Source organism: Eulemur rufifrons, chromosome 7 (genome assembly GCF_041146395.1).
Source record: "Eulemur rufifrons isolate Redbay chromosome 7, OSU_ERuf_1, whole genome shotgun sequence".
Taxonomy (NCBI): Eukaryota; Metazoa; Chordata; class Mammalia; order Primates; family Lemuridae; genus Eulemur; species Eulemur rufifrons.
Genome location: NC_090989.1, coordinates 103,121,036 through 103,138,486, shown reverse-complemented (window position 1 = coordinate 103,138,486; position 17,451 = coordinate 103,121,036).

Sequence of the window (17,451 nt, the reverse complement as noted above, 5' to 3'; positions counted from 1 at the left end):
GAGCCTGTTTCCAAGGCAGTGGGGATCAGCTTGAGAGCAATTGGCACTTCCCCTGGGGAAGGGGACAGAGTGTGGCACTGAAAAGAAGGAGGCCAGTTGAGATGGGAGTGGGGAGTCTTGAAAAGAATTCTTCCATGGTATTGATTTGACTGTTTTCCCAAGGTGTTTTCTACTCCTTATATTCACATTTTCAAAGAAGAAAGAAAAAATATTTTCTTGCCCCCGCCAATTTCTTCCCTTTTGAGCTGCCATTATAAATACCAGCTGTTTGGAACATCTAAAGGCAGAGTGTGTATTTATAATCTCAAGGTAGGATTATTAACAATTTATGTAAAACATCTTTGTGAAATTCACTTAATTGCATTTTTAGGGAATTTTTATTTATTTCCCCTGATATTTTTGGAAAATCAATTTGGATATAAAAGGCATAATGTGAAAATCTAAATAGACCAGATATATTAGTTAGGATAGGTTAACTTCTGGAACAAGTAATCCCTAAATCTTAGAAGCTTAATAGATTGACACTTGCACACTAAGGCTAATGCAGGTGTTACTGGTCAGCCTGCACTCCTGGCTGGTCCTCCTCTAGGCAGTGACTCAGGGATGCTGTCGAATGTTCTCCACTTGCCCATTGTCTGCCTTCCCCTCTCTGCTCTATGACCTCTATGGATAGCACCACGTAAACTCCCTTACCTGTAGCTTCCAGTGGGTTTTGCCAATGGGAGGCACCAATGGGAGACTGAGGTGAGAGGAGAGGTCAGGTCTTAGCTGTTTCAGCCATGGCTCATTTCTCTGCCTGTGGCCACTATCCCATGGCTAAACTCTCACCAGGTGCGACATATGATCTCTTCTCCTTGCCCTTCAGATGTGGGTGTGATGACAATTTCCTACTGCTTCCAGCCCCAGGTGCTTCATCATCCTTTGTTAGATCCTCATGTCAACGGTCCCTTCTTTAAACTGTCTTCTCTTTCGAGTGTGTTTGCTATTTCCTGCTGGGATCCTGGCTCCTACAGAGATCCGAATTCTTTTCATTATATGATGCTGCCATCTTCAGTGCAAGCCATACCAGGTTCCTGCTGCAGGGGAAGAGGGGCCCGGGGGGCAGGCACATCAGGTACTCAGGCATCAGGGCCCATGAAGTGACACAGATCACTTCTGCTCATATTCTATTGGCTAGATGTTGTCACATGGCCCCATTTATAGGCAAAAGAGCTGAGAAATGTGGCCCTTGGTAGGGAAGCCATATTTGTCAGCAATTCTACATTATGGAAACGGAACATGAATCTTTGTCAGCTAGCAGTCTTTATCACACCAGAGAATAAAATCACATGGCCTAAAATAGACAGAGATATCCATGAAAGTTTCAAATAATGTACATGAAAAATGAGCACATAAGGAGACATGTAGAGGATTTTGGAAAATTGGCAGCAGTCATGTAGTTTTTGAACCTACCTGAACACTGCTCCCCCAGTGGAGTGACCAGCATAGCAAGGCCAAAACCCCATGGAAGACATTTACAACACAACAAGGTGACAAAATATCCCCAAGTGCACCAGAATGCTACCAGGTGTGAGCAAACCATGAACAGCTACAGGATCTGGGTGGGATCAGACATGATGTGGGGGAAGTGGAAAGAAGATGCAGGTACTCATGATGGCGGTGAGAGCCTGGAAAACCCCTAAGCTTCCATCAGGCAGTCGCTGGAGGCGCAGTGGGCCATTCTGAGCACAGCAGCAGAAAGCAGGAGAGTACTTTGCAGGTTTCCATTCATAGATGAATGTAAGTAGACTGTGGGAAGATCTGATGGCAGCTGGTCTGGGGTCTGGGCCCTGTGCACTCTTAAAACTATTAAACAAGCTTCCTTGGACCAAGCTTCCACTGAGGAGGAAATGGTGGAATCCAGTAGGATCCAAATGGATCCAGTAGGATCCAAGCTGGGCAGAAGAAGGACAATAGTGGCCAAAGAAAGAAAGTTCAAATCCATCTGACCAAAGTAAACTATACTGATTTAAACCTGTGTCGCCTTGCCACTTATGACAGAGCTGGTCATGAACAAGAACAAAGGTTTTAGATTATTTAGGAGCATATCTTATTAATGATCAGTCATTTTTGCTAGTGGGATGCGGTAATGGCAAAGATAATCTCAAATTACACATAAAACATTTCTGTCATATCACTGATTTTATCAATAAACATTCCAGGAGTATTTAGTGTATTTTGCTGCAAAATGATGTGATGTGTGGCTTCCCATATTCTCATCAAGGCATCATCACTGGAAACATTTTGGAGTGCCTTGCGGAAATGCCTCTGGAGTATGGATTACTCTCAACTAACGAAAAGTCCTTACTTTATCAGGACGATTGGATTATCTTTTTATATTTTAATTTATTGTTAAAAATTAAAAGAAAAATGTAAGAAAAAAACAGAAGATATGTATTAATAAAAAAAATGAGAAATGGGGGATGCAGCTGAGCTCTGATTGGTTGGCTCAGGTGAGTTCTGGATGTTCCAAAGTGGAACATACATGTGGGTTTTGGGGGGACTCAGAGTACATGTTTGACCTTTAGTTAGCAAATGGCTTCTTGACTCTATTTTAAATGTAGGCCAACTTAGACATGCCATTCATCACAAAGGATTGATTGGCTGTTTTAAGTTTACATTTCTTCACACCTCACACACTGCAATTTCAAGCCCAGGGGACTTTGAGAGCACATGGGGGGTTTACCCAGCCTAGACATGGAAGTAGAATCCAGAGAAGGCTTCTGGGTGGAGATGACATCTAAGCTGAGACTTGGAAGATGGATAAATAGGAGTAAGCCAGGCAAGGGAGGAGCATGGACAAGAACGGTATCATCTAGGTAGAGGGAACAGTGTAAGCATAGGTTCAAAATGGTTGAGACAAATTTGGTTATTTTTAATTCCTAAGACAAAGCCACACTCTGTCAAGTTAGCATTGGCCATTGGTGTCATCCTTAGCATCCTAGGACTAATAAAAGGAAAGAAAAAAAGACTAAGAAATTGAACAAGGCCAAACAACAATGCAATGTCAATTATTACTTTGGAAAATTATTTGCAATACTACTACAGGTAACCATTTATATACCCTATGACTCAGCAAATTCACTCCCAGGAATATACCTAACTAAACTGTGTCTGTATGCTTGCCAAAAAGATGAATACTAAAAGATTTACGCAGCATTAATTATAATTACCCAAATAAGATACTACTCAAATGTCCATCAATAGAACGGATAAATTGTGATATGAGACTCACTCAGTGGAATACTGTACAGCAATAAGAATGAATGGGCTGCTTTGTATAGAAAAAACTGTAGGGTGGTAAGATCAAAAGCTGGGAAGTGACTTGGAATTTGGCAGTGATTACAGTCACCTAGGCAAGAGATCATGATGGCTTGGACCAGGAGCAGAGCTCAACATTTTGGGGCAAATTGAACACTGTCAGATCAGATTTGCTGACATACTTTAGACAGTTGACAGTTGCATCTTTGAAGTGCGTGTTCAAAGAAAAGGGGACAACTTAGAAATCTACAATTTAAACAACTAACATCACTTCCAAAAATAATCCTATTATATTTTACTAGCTTTTACTGCCCTTTGAAATGCTGATTAATAAGAGAATCACTTAAGCTGATAAAGCCACCTGGGTAGAAAATGATTTTCTCAAAATAGTTGCCTGAGCTCACTAACATTTGAAAACCATGAATGAAAAAGCTTCTTGCTTCTTCTTTTCTATTTAAAAGTTTAGCTCTGTGAGTAAACACAGATCTTTTCTCTGTGCTATCTTTGTTTTGTTTAGTAATTCTTTTGCAAATGGTGCTAGAAGAGACAACCAGAGAATGAAGATGCTCCTGATATTTAAAAAGTGACTGGCTAACACAGAAACCATTGCTTGGTACAAATGTGTGTGAAACAGAAAGACACAATCTCTTTGAGTCATTTATAGATTTGGTAATATGCAAAGAAATTAGAGTTACAACTTAACCAGCACATGGTTTTTTCCCTCCTCCCCAAAACACCAACATTGATTTTTACCTTTCCCTTTGAAGCTTCTCTCCATGGTGCCCTACTCTTTGGGCTGGAGTACACTGATTTCTAGGTCAAGCACAAAGGTTTCTTAAGACACAACACAGATCATTTACTATTTCTTTATTAGGTTCTTTCCTCCCTCCCCCTGCTTTTGCCTTTGCCTTATCAACTTGAGTTTAAAAGTAAATTTTTCCACACTGTTAAGTAGACTCACCAACATTCCCAGCAAGGGCCTTGACTGGGGAAGACAAAGACATAATGACTTACTTTGGTGTCCTGCTCTCAGAGCTGAATGGAAAGAGTAGAGCAAAGTGACCAATAGCAAAGACTTCAGACAAACATGGTTCGAGATCAGTTATGCACTTCCTTGCTGTGTAATCCCAGATGAATTACTTTAACTCTCTAAGCACAGGCCTGGCACATAGTCAACATTCAATGACTATTAGCTAGTTACACTAGTTACTGTAACAGAGAGACTTTGACTGCCAGCTATTAGTATTGTTATCAGCCAGTTGCCTCCAATGCCTATTTATCCCAGCCCCATGGATTGGGGGTTTTAAACTCCAGCGGGCAATGAGCCCTCCTCTATTTCCTCTGACTGTTGTGGCACTTCTGGGCCACATAATTCCTGAAATCAGAAACGTGGGAACAATCATTAACATTTCCTTTTCCTTCCACTGTCGCCTCTGGCCTTCTTCTGAGCCCCATATACAGCGCACACACACACCAACCCGCCAACTATCCACTAATTCCCGTCAATTCCATCTCTATATGGCTCTCAGACCAGCCTTTTCCTCTTTATTCACCCAACCCCCCTGCAACCCTTGGCCCCAGCATTGCTGTCTCTCTTACCCTGCCACTCCCTGGAACACTTCTCTCTCCCTGTTAAACATACTACGTATTTTTTTCTCTCTCTCTACTGCTTACTGTGGTATCCCCAGTACCTGGATGAGTGCATGGAGAATATTAAATGCACTTAAATAATATCTGTTGAATGAAGGAATGGATGCTGAATGAATAAAAGAATGAAAGAATAAATGCCCAGTCTACTGCCCTCTTTTAGCCAACATTGCATACACTTGGATGGCCGTACCCATCTCCTAGTGGTCCACCTGTTTCCCAGGCCTGCTTTCTACCTTTTATTTCCTGGACTGCAGCAAGAGTCGTCTTTCTAAGATGCATACCTAATTCTACCACTTGCTGGCTGAGCTCTCTAGTAGGGCTTAAATGCCCTTGACCACTCTCCTTATTCCCTATTTATCTTTCTATCCTGACACTCTTCTCTGATCCTTTGTGGACCCCCCTTCCCTTCAACTAGATTATTTACCATTCCCTGAATTCATCTTCTCTGAGAACAGGTGGCTTCTTCTACCTCCTTTGTTCCTCTTTTGTCAGCTATCTTCCTACAACCCTTGACTCAGTTAACATAACCTCTCTGTGGAAGCTCTCTGGTCAACCTCTCTCCACTCAGGGCTGCTGTAGCACCCTGGGGTTATGCTGATGACAGCATTTACCAGCTTGTGTTGTGATGGCCTTTGGAAAGGAGGACCTTGAGCTCAAGGTGCTCTGTATTGTTCATCTTTGTGTTTCTTATTCCTAGTAGAAAGCCTGACACATGATAGGTGCTCAATAAATGCTTTCTGAATATTACTGTAGTATCAGGTGGCTGCTGAACTGGGAGGCTGCTGTTTTGGGTCAATGTAATCAAGATATAAAGCGAACTACACATAGTTTTTGTCCATTTTAAAGTTTCTAAGCAGTACTGGCATCAGGTTGTATTTTAGTCTGTGGTTGTGGCTACATTGGAACTTCAAACATGGCCCTGCTCCTAATAAATGCCATACTAAAAGGTACTTTACACTGTATTGCAGAATCTGAGATGACCTGCCTCTAGGGAAACAGTCTCTAGTGTATGGACAAAGCCACCATGAGCCATGGTCATTGATCAAGGGCAACAGAGCATGTTGCCAGCTTAGAGTCTTCTGCCCACTGGCCCAGGCCATGGCAGGTAACGCTGGCTTAATATAAACCTTTACAAACAACCAAGATAAAAATACCTTGTCTACCCACATAGTGCAAGGCTCATGACCATATTTCCTGGCCCTACTGAAAGTCTCTGTGCATGAATATTTTGCACTCCCCCAGTTCTATACCTTTGATTAATTTTTGGCATGGAATTTTCAATTTCCAGCTCAGGAAATGTTGCAGTCATTCAGAATGCACCAAACAAATTATATCTTCTTTTCTTTCTGGTGTATAATAAAATAAGACATAAGTCAAAGAGTAGCAAATGGGAGGCCAAAATGCCATCTTTATTATCATAAACTCTGAGTTGAGGCTGTAACTTACTGTGAGAGTCAAGTGGGTTTCCTAAATCTGATCCCAAGAATTTTTTTTTCTTTTTTTTTTTGAGACAAAGTCTCACTCTGTTGCCTGGGCTAGAGTGCTGTGGCATCAGCCTAGCTCACAGCAACCTCAAACTCCTGGGCTCAAGCAATCCTCCTGCCTCAGCCTCCCAAGTAGCTGGGACTACAGGAATGCACCACCATGTCCAGCTAATTTTTTCTACATATTTTTAGTTGTCCAGCTAATTTCTTTCTATTTTTTTAGTAGAGACGGGGTCTCGCTCTTGCTCAGGCTGGTCTCGAACTCCTGAGCTCAAGCGATCCTCCCGTCTCGGCCTCCCAGAGTGCTAGGATTAAGGCATGAGCCACCACGCCCAGCCTGATCCCAAGAATTAAGTAGCTTTATCCATCCAGTCACAGGCAATGTGGGACTGGGCCAGGTCTCCCCATAATGAAGAACTGCACAAATAAGACAGGTCATGGGAAAGCAAGGGGGAACTCCCAGGCCCTGTGGGCAGCTCACTCCCAAAGAAAATGATGAATAAGGTATCTGAGCTCTGCTCTGCCTCTCCACTTCCCTCAGGACTGAGCGAAGCAGTGGAGAGAGACTGAAGGTGGATGCTAAGTGAGCTTCCACAGTATGGAGGAAGCGTTCCCATCCGCACATATGTACCGAGCACATAATAAGGGCTCAAATAACTTCTGTGATTCACTCAATAAAATATGTATACTGGAGGTGTTGCTGTTCCACATTAGCATTTTGCAACTTTTGAGTTCCTGTAGTTGCCTGCTGTACTGGAATATGTCCAGATAAACAAGGTGATTTGGCAGCAGTAAGAAGACTCATTTATGGATCCGGCTTATCATGAACTCTAATGATGATCACATAGAACGTCTGCTGTATTTTTTGCCTGTATTGTAACCATCACAACACAAACTGAAGACATTTCTAAGCCTTGAGTCATGGAAAAAATAATAGTGACCTTTTTTTCCATGATCATTTTATATTCTTCATTTTCAACTTCAAAGGAAGTAAAATAGCCAAAGAATAAGTTCACTCAATCTATTTTCAAACTGTAACCTCCTTTCAGGCTTCTAATTTGAAGGCCAGTAATGGATACATTGCTTTGACCTTACAGCATTAATGTTGCATTTTAAAAGCTGAGTAATAGGGGCCCGTGTGACGTTTGTTAGATTTAGAAGCTTGATCACTTAATAATGTCACTGTCCCTATCACTATCCAGTATCGAGTGACCTGCTAACCTGGAGGCTGGTGTTTTGGGTCAGTGTAACCAAGATACAGAGGGAAGTGATGAGGATGGCTGACCTTTCAGAAAGTCTTAGCATCTGTGATGTCAAAATGTACCACCTGACAGGTCTATCTACCCCTGGCTCTCTAAGAAAGCACACGGGCAGTGAAAACAAGGGAATGCTGTACGTCTCTATCTGCCTGTTTATAGTGAGTGGCCATTTCCCTGGCAGAGTGGGATATAAAATCTGGGCTTGGGCCAAGTGACTCATAAGGTCCTTTTTGGCTGTTAATGGCAAGAGTTGGTCAGTTTGAAAAATCATCAAGTGCTTGCTAATTTCTTGATGTGACCCAGCAGTGAAGTCTATTGACAGTAAGAGGAAAGGAAAATGGGGAGGTGAGAGAGGGCAGTGGGAGAAGGAAGACGTGGCCTCAGCCTGAGGGTTTCACATTTGAGCAAGGGAATCAGATGCATACAGCCGTTTCAAGAGTACCAAAACTTTGGTCAGTAAAATAGTTTAAGGACATATAAAATACCATGGTCACATCACACCATCTCTGAGACTTTTATCCTTTCTGTGTCTCAATTTCCACATTTGTTAGAAGTATTGATCTATGGAATTAAGAGAGGGTTATACAAGATAATACTTCAAGGTGGTTAGCATAGGGGCCAGCCCAGAAAAATATCTCTATGGATGTTGCCTTACAAAAATACTGCTACTAAATATTAGACATGTACTATTAGATCATTGTAAAGCACTGTGCCTGGATCATGTTTTCTCAGATCCCTGAAGAAAAAATTTATTGAATTAACATTTAATGTAACAGAGTTTTGTACAGGATTGGCATGAGAAACATTTATTTTCCCCCAAACCAGAGTTTTGCATTATCCATTATATGACTCTTCTATAAACACCTGAGTGATAAATCTTTCAACTCTAAAAGTGAAACGAGAAAAGGATATGAAAGGAAACTCACAAAATAAGAAATACAAAAATACAGGAAAAAATAAAGATGCTCAACATCATTAACAAAGAAATAAAAACTGTTACTAAAACATCAATGATGCATTATTTTCATGGGTCCCCTTGTAAAGATTAAAGTTGTAATTCTCAGTATAAAAGGCAGAAATGGGCTTTCTTTTACTGGTGTAGGTAAAAATTGGTTCAAACCTTCTGGAAAGACAGGTATCAAAAGTCTAAGGTTTTTCTTGACTCTAACCAAATAATTTTACTTATAGAAATTTATCCTTAGGAATAATCATGAAAGAGTGAAAGAACTTATCCTCAGTATTGTTTTTTTTCTCAGTATTGTTTTTATTTGCTTTTTCTTCCCCCAAAACATCTTTAAACCTCAACAATAGGAAGATGGTTAAATAAATTATGATATAGAACCACAGTGAAATGCTATACAGCTACTTTAAGAGATATTCAATAAGGAAATGCTTTCTTGATGTAGTGTTGAATGAGAAAAGTATGGGGTGATTGAGATTTCATTAAAAGTTTTCACTGAAAATAATATTCATAATTATTATGATTCTAATTATGTAGGAAAATATTCATAATATATCGTGTAGTTAAGAGAAATGGATTATAAACAATATCATGGTACAATTGTAATTTTATATAAAAAGTATATTTCTAGATGATATTGGAACAATACACATGAACAACGATTATTTCTGGAAGCTAGGATTATGTATGATTTTAATTTTACCATTTGTGTTTTCCTGTATTTACCTGATTTTTCTTTTATTCTTTCTTTTTCTTTTTCTTTTTTTTTTTTTTTTGAGACAGAGTCTCGCTTTGTTGCCCGGGCTAGAGTGAGTGCCGTGGCGTCAACCTAGCTCACAGCAACCTCAAACTCCTGGGCTTAAGCGATCCTACTGCCTCAGCCTCCCGGATAGCTGGGACTACAGGCATGCGCCACCATGCCCGGCTAATTTTTTCTATATATATTTTAGTTGGCCAGATAATTTCTTTCTATTTTTAGTAGAGACGGGGTCTCCCTCTTGCTCAGGCTGGTCTCGAACTCCTGACCTTGAGCGATCCACCCACCTCGGCCTCCCAGAGTGCTAGGATTACAGGCGTGAGCCACCGCGCCTGGCCCTGATTTTTCTTTTAATATTTAGTTTTAATTATACAAGTAATAGCACACATATATTTGCTATAATAAGATACTCAAACAGTACAGAAGCAGAGTAAAAAGTGAAAGTCCACCTTCCATTGCACTTCCAAGTGCCCCAAATGTTGATACCCTCCTTAGGGAGAATCACTAGTTATGGTTTTGGGATATCTTTCCAGAATCCTTTCTATGGGGTTCAGCTACTCCACACTGCATTCTCTGTACCATTTCACAAGCTGCAGGCCACAGAGTGGCTGCTTTCAGCCATTTTTCCTGGCTGTTTTGTTTGCAGAGCTCAGCTGGATACAGGGCTTCTCTGAGAGGCTCTCAGTGTCCTCTGGTTACATCCTGGGAGCTCCTCTGTCTCCCTCTACCCTTCCCTCCCCTCTGCCTTCTGATCCTGACAACATCTATTAATAATATTGTGCCTGTTTCTTCTCTTTTCCTCCTGCTCTCTCAGTCAGAAATATTTCCAACTCTTCCTTAGGTGGATATATTAATTGATTTTCTTTAACTTTAGATTTTTAAAATTTTATGCTTAGTTGGCTGAGCTTTGGTTTATAAGGGTACTTTTAGGGTAATGGAATTCATTCTCAATAAATCTTGGCTTTCATGACTTTTTTTCTTCCCTTTCTTCCTTCTCTTCTTCTCTTCCTCCTTCCCTCCTTCTCTTCCTTTCTCTCTTTCTGCTGTAAACTAGAACATCTTCAGTGCCTAACACTGACTCCTTCTTTAATTTTGTATTTTTGCCAGAACAATCCTCCTCCTCTAGCTGAATTGGGAGAAGGTCAAATATAAGGAAGGTGAAAGAAAGAAGAGTACAATAACATATTTCTAAATTTTTTAAAATCAAAGTATAGAGTTTAAAAGGTTATACTGTACATACAGATTTTTTAGGTCAGGTTTGTTGAGGTTTAATTTACAGATAGTAAAATTCACCATTTTTAGTTGTGTAGTTGCTGAGGTTGGCATACAGCCCTGTAACCAAGACCACAACCAAGATGTAGAACATTTCATTACCCTGAACAGCTCCTTAGTACCACTTTGTAGCCAACCTCTTCCCCTTACCCTCAGCCTCTGGCAATCATTGCTGTGATCCATAGTTTTGCCATTTCTAGAATGTTATATAAATTACAGTATGCAATTTTTTGAATCTGGGATCTTTCACTTAGCACAATGCCTTTGAGATTTATCCGTGGTGTACCAGTAGTTCAACCTTTTATTACCAAATAGAATTATACCTTATGGGTACATAGTAATTTGTTTATCCAATATGGTTTATCCACCATAGTAATTTGTTTGTCCACCAGCTAATGGACATTTGGGTTTCTTCCAGGTTTTTGTGATTTTGAATAAAGCTACTGTAAAACATTCACATGTAGTTCTTTCTGTAGACATGTTTTCATTTCTCATAAGTAAATATATAGTAGTGGGATTTCTGGGTAGTATAAGTGTATGGTTCACTTAAAAAGAAATATTAAAATGTTCTCCATGGTGACTGTAACATTTTGCATTGCCACAAGCAATGTATGAGAGTTTCAATTACTCCACATCTGCACTGGCACTTGGTATTGTCAGTTTTTTCCCCTTTTCCTTTCATTTTAAAAAAGCCTGAGAAGAGGGGGCCAAGATGGAAGACTAGAAGCAGACTGCACATGCCGCTCTAATGGAGAGGATGGAAGGTGGCAAGTGGATATCCACCTTCGGATTGATCGCCTAAGAGAGAACATTGTGAGTCAAAAGAGAGGCGATGGGAGGCACCTAAAGTGAAGGAGAAAAAAGAGAAGTGACCTGCTCTGTGGTTTGGAGATACACAGGGAAGATGAGTGAGCATGTGGGGAAGGCACAGAGCAGAGAATCTTAGGGCTCCACATTCCCCCACAATCACTGCTATCCAAGCTATGGGAGGGACCCTCCACTGCAGAAGGGCACAGGACCGGCATGGGGACCTATCTAGAGACTGGGCAGTGCCATTGCTCTGGAGAGAGGGCACAAAACCCTGGGTGCTATAGCTGCTGCCATTTTAAAATCCTAGACCCACCACCTGCATCCAAGCCACCATGACAGTCTGGAACATGACAGTAGCTTTCTATTGGTGTCCTTGCTCCATTAATGCCTCCCAATAGTCCATTTCCCATGTAGTAGCCTGAGAGCTCTTGGTCTAGTAATGCCTTCTGCTTCTTAAAACCCTCCCATGGCTTCCCACCACTTGCAGAATCAGATCCAGACTTTTTTCCACAGCCCAAAAAAGCCCTTGTGATCTGGCCTTTGCCTAACTCTTCCTCTCTTCTCAGACCATTCTCTAGTCTTCTCTTATTCCTTAAATGTGACAACTTTATTTTTGCTTCTATGCCTTTGCATTTGTTCTTTATGTACCTGGGATGCATTTTCTCCAGGTTTTCCCATAAAAAACTATCTTATCTATTAGGTTTCAAGTCAAATGTCATCGTCTCAGGGTGGCATTCCACTTTAAATTACAACCCTTCCCCACCCCAAAGGTTTTCCAACATACCACCCTGCTATTAATATTTCCTTCATAGCACTCATACCCTCCGAAATTATGTTGTTTATTATGTATATTCTCATACATTTATTTCCTGTCTAGCTTTACCAGAACCTGAGCCACACAAGAGGGAAAGATACTGTCTGTCTGGTTCACCATTTTATCTCCAGCACCTAGAACAATATCTGGCATATGGTAGGTGCCTAATAAATATTTGATGAATGAATGAATAAACAAATTTAGACAGACCAGAAAATTGGTAGATTTCCAATGTCAAAAAAGATCCTCTTCCCCAAATCTAGACAATATTTTGGGGGCTTTGCAATAATCTTACTAAAGTAGGCATTAATTATACTAATTTTGGATAAGGAAATGAAAGCTCAAAAGACTTAAGTAACTCAAATGACTTACCCAACTGCACCAATCTGATAGACAACAGAATTGGGGTTCAAACTCTGGTCCTATCTGATTCCTAAACCTGGGCTCTGTTCTTTCTGGCCTATAATTGTGATATTTTAAGAACCATGGGGAGAGTTATTGACAAAGTATATTTTGATGTTAAATAATGTATAAACTAAATGTGCATAATTATGGGGATTAAACATTTATTTGAAATAGTACTACTATATATATACATATAGTAGTACTATTTCATACACCTAATGAAAACTCACAGAAATTGGTGATAAAGGATGCTTTACAAACTCTGTGAGAATGATCAGTAGCATGCATTCCAGGGAGTCAGGAGACTTGGGTTCTATTTCTGGCTATGAGACTAATTAGCTCCATGACCCTGGGTGTGCCCCAGGACTTTGCTGTGTTTCATTTCTCTCATCTATAAGGTGAGGAAAACAGTTTCTGGAACTACTGCTACACACACACTCACACACACAAACATACAAACACACACACAGTGTAGCCTTGTAATTTGACAATTCTATATATGATATAAAAATGAACTAGTTTATCCCATCCAGACAATGGGAACCATCTAACTGTAACGCAATAAAGAAATGAAAGGATAGAACCACCATTCTTCCAGTAAAATGTTAGTATTGCCACACATAAAAATCTCTTATAATTTATGATGTTGTTCTAAAAAGGATTTTGCAGAAATATTCAGTAATGTAACACTCTTTTCCTTTTTAAAGAGTGAGGTAGCTAGTTTGAGGTTAAAATGATTTCTTAAGGTCTATTGTTTGGAAACTATTCTTCATATTGAAAAATTGAATAGACGATTATGTTTTCTTTTCTGTTACTGGCATAATGAAAGGGCCTATTGGGGGTTAATCCAATTGAGTGAATGAGGTAAGGCTTCCTATTTATTCGTCCTTGAATTTTGTTCTGTAAAGAAGCATTAGAATTCTTGATTAAATTCCCACCTCTTTGTGGCTTTGTAATTCAGCTATTATTTAGAGGAAGCTTCAGAAAGTTTTAAAAAAATAACTCAGACAATTAATTAAAAAGAATGGTTGCACCATGAATTAAATTCTATGGAATCTCTGTTCATTAGTTGAACATCTGGGGGAGCCTCGACATTCTCACAGATTTAGGGATCCCCAAAACCTGTGACTGCTGTAGTATACAGGTAATAAAGATGCTGCCTCCTTTCTCCCAAGGGTGCACCTCTCCCTCCCACCTCCAAGGGAGATAGTGGAAGAGGGAAGGGCAGAATTTCAGTAGTAAGAGCCCTGCACTGGGACTTAGCAGTCTTGAGTTCTAATTCTACCTTTACCATGAATTTGCTGTTACTTTGGGCAAGTGACTATCTTTCTCTGGGCCTTTCCTATTAAAGGAAGATTGGAGCAAAACACCCCTGAGACCCTTTCTGAGTCTACTAGTCTATGATTTTGGAGCTGAATTTTGGGGACAGCAGAATCATGGTCCAGAGGAGACTGGTTGAAGGAGCTGCCTCAGCAGAGGGCTATTACGAGTGAGGCATACTTGAAACTGAAAAGGCTGGGAGCCCACTATGATGGGGTCCCCCTGGTGGCTGTGCTGGGATTGCTATTTGCAGATAGGCCCATGCATGGTACAGGGCTACCTTTGGTGGGCTTTGTGCTCCAGATAGATAAGGCTGTCCAGGCGATTCTGAGGCCTACCTAGGCTATTCCAGAGGAGCCAGGAGAGAATTTTAATTTGACACAGGCCGTTTGACTAATTGGCTTTATGGAGCTTGTTCTGGAAGCAGCAAAACAAGAAGCAGTTCTCCCAGGAGGAGAGGTACTATTTGTTGAAGTGGTTATATTTAATAACGCAAGACCGCCTGGGACAGAGACTGATACAAGACGCTATTTATTCTCCCTCTAAAATCTAAAGTGTCACATTCTTCTAGGTCAAAGCTGTGTCTTTCTTTCCCACCTGATTTTAATGCAGATAATATCTATTTTAGTAATCAAGGAGAGAGAAAAAAGGACTACACTCAGAACTCCTTAGGATACATATTTTCAAATTGCATTTTTATGGGGGAGTTGATGTAGTAAAACTAAGTGTCCAGATAGTGGTCCTATTTATTTGTGATTTTTGATGTATTTATTGTAGTATAGTTAGTCATATTAAAGAGTCCCAGACCTAGAGGGCCCTTCAGAGACTAATCTCTGATATGCTGGTACACTGGCTCTCCAAAAACAACAGTCCAGATTTGTAGCATCTGCTGATTTCTGTGGTGTAAATACTTTCACCGTGTCCAATTTCAAGGCATCAGTGTGACATCACTGAATGTGGAGTTGGGAGGAGATGCACAGAATTGGCTCTTGTGACCTGATGAGAGCTGGTTTCAGCACACCCCTGAACACTCTCAATCAACAGATACGCAGTTGCTGAGGAATGCGGAGATGGGCTGACAGGATTTAGGGAGTGGGCAGTTTCTAGGGAGAGGACTGCAGGAAAATATGGGATCTGAGTATAATCAAAATGAAAGCTGCAAGACTGACCAACATGAGTGCTGGGCCTAAATCTGTTAAATATCAACTTAGGCTAGTAGATAGATGAACGGAACCAAACCGTTGGGAAGCAGTTGTCAGTATACATCATATTTGACACAGGATGGGGGTGATGTCCCAATCAGTGGAAAAGGGAGTATATATAATAATTATATTTCATATGTATTTATAATATATGCTATATTTTATATATTAACTATATATTTCTTTATATTTTCATATCATTGTGTGTCATTAATTATAATATTAATAATTGATCATTAATATGGTTCATGAGTACCTGTTTTCTCTGAGAGTAGAAAACTCAATCAGGCTAATTCTAGGTAATTCAACTATTTTCATATAAACTCAGTCTCTTTGGGTTTTTCTTTCCTTTCCTTTTCCTTCACACAAGGCCCATCTGGTTCCTCTGGAGGGGCAGGCATGGCCATAGGCTGAAGGCAGAGTCTCAGATTTGAATTCATCCTCTGTCCTGCTGGCCCCAAGAAGGTGTAGCTTGCGCTGCTGGTCTGGCTGGTTAGCTTATCTGTCCACAGCATCTGCTCTAGATGTCCCTGGCTGAGGAAGCTGTGCTCTGTCCTCTCAGCCACAGGGACTCCTCCATGGGTGGAATTCAATTTCTCTTGACTTGGACCAGCCTCCCTGCAGCTGGCACCCGGATGGCTGCCATCCCACAGCCCCTGATACAGGCTGCCCCTGCTCCCAGCAGCAGCGAGCCCTCTGCAGCCACGCTGGCCTCTGATTAGTTTCAGCATGTCTCCCAAAAGCCAGTGGAAGGCATTCCAATCTCTTTTTCAATCCATCAGGAGCATTTGTGCAAGGCGCTATTCTTAAACTGGCAATGCTGCCATTTCTACTCTTCTGTGGCTGCCCCATGTGGCCTGGGCACTGCAAGCCTGAATCCTTGGAGAGTTTGCCTTTTACAGACTTACGTGAGCTTTTATCTCTATACTCTTGTGATTGTCTCCAAGCTCCTCCCAGTCCAGAGAGGATTCTTATTTCCACCCTCATGAAATCTCTTCCGTGTTTCTTTGCCCTCTGATTAATGGTTTAAAACCTGTGCTCCAAGTCTTCCAGGCTCGCTCTTTGGAATCCAAAGCTTTTACCTCTTGAAATGTGCATCTCTTAAAAAGTCCAAAGTACTCTGTCTTCAAGATTTCTGTTTCCACTTTGAATTTATAAAAGCCTATTTTTGTACTCAAATCTAAGAATTTGAATATTTTTATCATTTTGCTTATTTGTCTGTTTTGGAATTCTCCTTTCTTTGGTGCAGTCAGCCAATGTGAATTTTAGGTGTTTATAAAAAAATAAAACTATATGAAACTTAAACATCACAGAGGTGAATTTGAATGTCTGATCTCAGGATGAAAAGGATATATTTTTTCCAAACTTAAAAGTATTAGAAGAAATCACAACAAAAACCCCAATGGTTTTGATTACATAAAAATTAAAACTCTCTGATGGTAAAAAAGAATACAATATTAAAAGGAAAAATAATAGGCTAAGAATATCTTTACCCAAATATGAAAGAAAATAATATACTTTATATGTAATGAATTCATGCAAATCAATTGAAAACTCTAAGGCTTCATAAAAATAGATGAACAGAACATAAACATAAGAAGACATACTAATGACTAATAAAACCAGAAATCAAATATACACAATTAAAAGAGTAAATATGTTAAAAGTGAGAATTTTCAATGCTGGTGAGGTGTATCCTCATATTGCTGAAAAGTGTGCAAATTGATAATTTTTTTTGGAAAGCAAATTGAAACTAGGACCTTTGAAAAAGTTTGAACTCTTTAATTTCATAATTCTACTTCTAGGAATTTGGAAGTTAAAAAAATGGATATAAATGAAAAATCAAAATAGTTATTGAGATAATAGTTCATGAGTTACAGAACATCCATTTGCAGGATTATTACATAACTGTTAAAATTTTTCTAGGGCTTAAGTGACTTTGCTTTTTAGTAGCAAAAGAAAAGAACATAGAGTTGGGCATATGGTATAATCTGAACAAAATATGATATAGTATATAACAAAGAAAAGGATGGGTAAAAATGTGCCAACAGTATTTATTTTGGGAGGATGGCATTATAATGGTTGTTATGTTCTTTTAAAAAAATTTCAGAATGAATACATATTGCTTTTGTAATTAGAAAAAAATATTCTTAGGCTAAGGAGAGGCAATTGTACTTTCTTTTGGGTAAACTTTGAGAAAATTCCTGTAAAGTGCCT